The sequence below is a fragment of the Odocoileus virginianus genome, chromosome 34 (genome assembly GCF_023699985.2).
Source record: "Odocoileus virginianus isolate 20LAN1187 ecotype Illinois chromosome 34, Ovbor_1.2, whole genome shotgun sequence".
NCBI lineage: Eukaryota > Metazoa > Chordata > Mammalia > Artiodactyla > Cervidae > Odocoileus > Odocoileus virginianus.
In genome coordinates this window covers 21,143,526-21,147,860 of record NC_069707.1, presented here as the reverse complement: position 1 = coordinate 21,147,860, position 4,335 = coordinate 21,143,526, and the positions used below count along the sequence as shown (strand labels likewise).

Here is a 4,335-nt window from a genome sequence, read left to right as displayed (position 1 = left end):
TGCTTTTTATGTATTTGTGTCCTGACCATCTAAATCTTAGTCTAACTTTTCAATTATTGTTTTAAAAATTCTACCACCTTGTTTGAGGCTGCAACGGGTGAATGGACTCTGAATGGGGGAGGGGAGAATGAAAAAGAATTCACAAGGGGTTGTGTTGCTTTCTCTCTGTGTTATTAGTAATAATTTAGCAAAGTCATCATGTTTTGGAGATTTGGTTTCATTTGCAAACTTTGTAATATCCTTACCTACACTCACCATGTTTCCTGTCTTTTTTATGAATCAACTCTGAACTCTTTCTACTCATTGTTTAATAGATGAGAGGGTTTATTCAGTGGTCATTATTCTCGGGTGCTTCAGACAGTGAAATTTTAAAAGCAGTAGAAAGAATATCTGAACTATTTGGAACTCACTAACTAATCTGCTTACGACCATGAAATCTAGCCCTGCTCCTAATTTTAATTTCATGGTTAAATATGAGAACTGTGGAAACCGAGTCCCACTGGATTCTTCTTAGACTTCTCCCAATTCTTTCTCAGCTAATTCCAGGGATGATATGTTTCACCTTTGACCTAATTCCCTTTCTCTAAAAAATAAAGTTCACACAGCTCCATTACTAAGTCTTCCATGGTAGTGAAGAGATACTGGGAATACAGGACACGAGCTATTACTAGTTTCCATAAGAGAGAATACTTCCTGAGTTTACCCCATAATGCATTTTCTTTGTTTGGAACCATTCCTGAAAGTCAAGGAGTTTGCTGGTTCTGTGTATTTAAAAAATTTTCACATTGGAAAGTTAGGTAAAAATTTCACTTTAATATACTCAGAGATTTGTGAACTTTTGCTTATTGAAAAGGCAAGAGTTTTTCTTCCTGCTCTTCAGTAACTGTCCAACTGTGGCATAGCAGAAAAGAACACAGATTCAGGACTGCACTCTCTGGGTTTAAATCATGACTTTGCCACACACCAGCCATATGACTTGTGCCTTTTTCCTTATCTGTAAAATGGATATGATAGGACCCACCTCCTAGAGTTGTTCGAAGAAGTAAATGACTAAATATGTAAAAGTACTTAGGATAGTGCCTGGCACATGCTAAGTACTATATTCATTATTGTTACTGCATAACTTTCTTGTAGACTGATAGAGCTGCTATTAATTAATAGCTATTAACTTCTGAGAAAAAATACATGTTTATAAGGGCTTCCCTGGGGGCTCAGCTGGTAAAGAATCTGCCTGCAATGCAGGAGACCTGGGTTCAACCCCTGGGTTGGGAAGATTCCCTGGAGAAAGGAATGGCTACCCACTCCAATATTCTTGCCTGGAGGATTCTGAGAGAGTCAGTTCCTAGGCAGGTTGATAAGAAGTCTAGGGGTCCCCAAGGAGAGAGAAGTATGGAATATTCAAGGAGGAAGAAAGGACAAACTTTTTTTACTTTTTTTCCTCTACATTCCTTAGGATTATATAACAATAATGTATCCTGCCTGAGGACAGTCTCTGGCTAATTCTGTTATCTTAAAACATAAATTATGGGAGTAGGTCTGGTCTTTACAAGGATGTATCCTGCCTGAGGACAATCTTTGGATTAAACCTTCTAGCCAACTCTGTTATCTTAAAATGTAAATATGGGAGTGGGTCTGGTGAGGTCTTTGCAACCTCCAGACATTCTTTGGATTCATTGGAGAGTATCTAACTCCATTGCTAACACTAGCAAAAGGGGTACTCTTTTGCCCCCTTCTGATGCCTATGTCAGAAGCTTTCTCTATCTCCTTTATACTTTAATAAAACTTTATTACACAAAAGCTCTGAGCGATCCAGCCTCGTCTCTGGCCCCGGGTTGAATTAGTCTCCTCCGGAGGCCAAGAATCCCGCGTCTAATCGTTCAGCAACAATCTTTCAATTCCATGGACAGAGGAGCCTGGTGGAGTACAAACCACGGGGTCATGAAGGGTTGGACACGACCGAGCGAATAACACTTAAACTTCCATTCTTCTGTTAATAATCTTTAATAAAATAGAAGAAAGAAACCAAGACCTTATCTTCTTTGAATATTAGGGTTTACCTTTTTTTTTTTTTACAATGAAAGGGCTGTTTTCATAGTGGCATTTCATGCCTTCTTATATTCAAGTATGTTACAAAGATGAAATTAGATATTCCACTCAAAAACTGCTAAGCAGGAAGCAGCTGTTCTGCTCCATGTAACAAGTGCTTTCCCCTGATCCTTCCAAGCTATGAGTCAGAAAGTCCCAGAAGTTCAGCTGTGGAGGCCAGGTCACAATAGACCAAAGACTCTTCCCACACCCCACCCTATTTCCTCAAAGCCCTTCCCGGCTCTGACTGCCCTGCCTTGGGGTGGGTGGAATGCTGGGTTTTTCCTTAAGAAAGGGGGCATCAGTGCCATGAGCAGGTGCTTGAGAGTGGAGTTTCCCTCGTCCTGTGATGCTCACTTGGTAAACTCTGAAAGTTGCCTGTGGGTAAGAAGCAGACTTTGAGGCAAACCTGGAAACTTCATGCACTGCGTCACTTCGGTACGTAATGAAAGAACCAATCACAAAGAACAACAGATCTTTCAGGGGTTGAAGGTAAAAATCCTTTAAAGCTATTTTTAAAAACCTTTTTCCTTTTAAACACTTGGCTGCACCAGGTCTTGGTTGCAGCACACAGGATCTTTAGTGGCAGCATACAGGATCTAGTTCCCTGACCAGGGATTGAACCTGGGCCCCCTGCATTTGGAGTGCAAAGTCTTAGCTACTGGACTACCACGGAAGTCCCTTAAAGCTGTTTTATTTTTAATTTTACTTTTTAAAACTAGAGGATAATTACAATATTATGATGGCTTTTGTCATACATCAACATGAATCAGTCATAGGTGTACACATGTCCCCTCCCTCTTGAACTTCCCTTCCATTGCCCTTCCCATTCCACCCCCCAAGGTCGTCACAGCACTGGCTTTGGGTTCCCCGACACATATATTGAACTTCCACTGGCCATCAGTTTTACATGTGGTAATGCATAGGTTTCAACGCTATTCTCTCATATCATCCCACCCTCTTCTTCCCCCCACTGTGCCCCACCCCCGCCAGCTTAAAGCTATTTTAACATATGAAGTGACTCCTAACTAGCCAAAAACCACAGTTCTAGCCACAGACTCTAGCCGATGACAATCCAGAAATGTAAATAATAGGAAAGATGCTCACCTTGGATGCATCAGTATCCAGGATAAAAAGAGTTAGAATTTTTAAAAAGCTGATCAATAACATTAAAATGTTTGAACTGTGACATCACAAGAGTCAGTTTATAGTCTTTCAAGATAACAACTTGGAAAGAAAATAGGGTTTCTTGTGTCAATGCTTTAGATATACTTAAAAACAGTTCCAATGCTTTGTAGTTAAATGTCACATGCAAAGATTTTTCAGGCTCAGTATAAACTTGCTATAAACAGTATAACAGTTTAAACTTATACAGTAAACAGTATAAACTTGCCATCTTGACAGGCAACTACTGAATGTTGTGCGTAGCTTAAAAGTAATAAAATAGGGTACCCGTAGTCTTGGTTTCTCTATATAAATTCTGCCATTCTACTTTCTATTAATACTATCAGAACTCTCTCTTCAAAATATGAAAGGTAAGTATTAATGGATAAAATGAGAACCTATGCATAGCAGAGGAAACTCGACTCAGTGGTCTATGATGACCTAGATAGAGAGGAAGTCCAAAAAAGCGGATATATGTATATGTGACTGATCCACTTTGCAGTACTGCAGAAACTAACATGGCCATGTTGCTGTAAACAACTCTACTCCAATTTAAAATATATATATAACGTATTTCAAACTGCAGCATGCAAGTCTCCCATTTGTAATCAAGGTGATAGTTTGAAACATGCATTTATAATCGGAGTAACAGTTGACTTACTTTTGATAGCAGAATTAAAAATCATTGGACTTAATAAAATAGGACTATTAGAAATGGAAAATAAATAGGATCTAGAATGTAACTGCACCATCATATAAAAATTGAGCCTCTTTATTAGCAACATGTGTTGTGAAGAATGAACAAGATGTCTTTATACACATAACAATGTGCTGTGCCTAGTCATTCAGTCGTGTCCGACTCTTTGGGACCCCATGGGCTGTAGCCCACCAGGCGCCTCTGTTCATGGGATTCTCCAGGCAAGAATACTGGAGTGGGTTTCCGTACCCTCCTCCAGGGGATCTTCCCAACCCAGGGATCGAACCCAGGTCTCCTGCATTGCAGGTGGATTCTTTACCATCTGAGCCATCAGGAAAGCTCATAACAGTATCTGTTGGCATCATACTTTTATTTGGCTGCACACCTGG

At 39.9% G+C, this 4,335-nt stretch overlaps 1 non-coding gene across 1 annotated transcript; it reads right to left on the bottom strand.

Annotated features, from left to right (window-relative positions):
* Positions 1-2,688: 2,688 nt before the first annotated feature.
* On the bottom strand, positions 2,689-2,761 carry TRNAW-CCA (transfer RNA tryptophan (anticodon CCA)). Its single transcript has one exon. It is a non-coding gene; the product is annotated as a tRNA-Trp (tRNA).
* Positions 2,762-4,335: the final 1,574 nt, after the last annotated feature.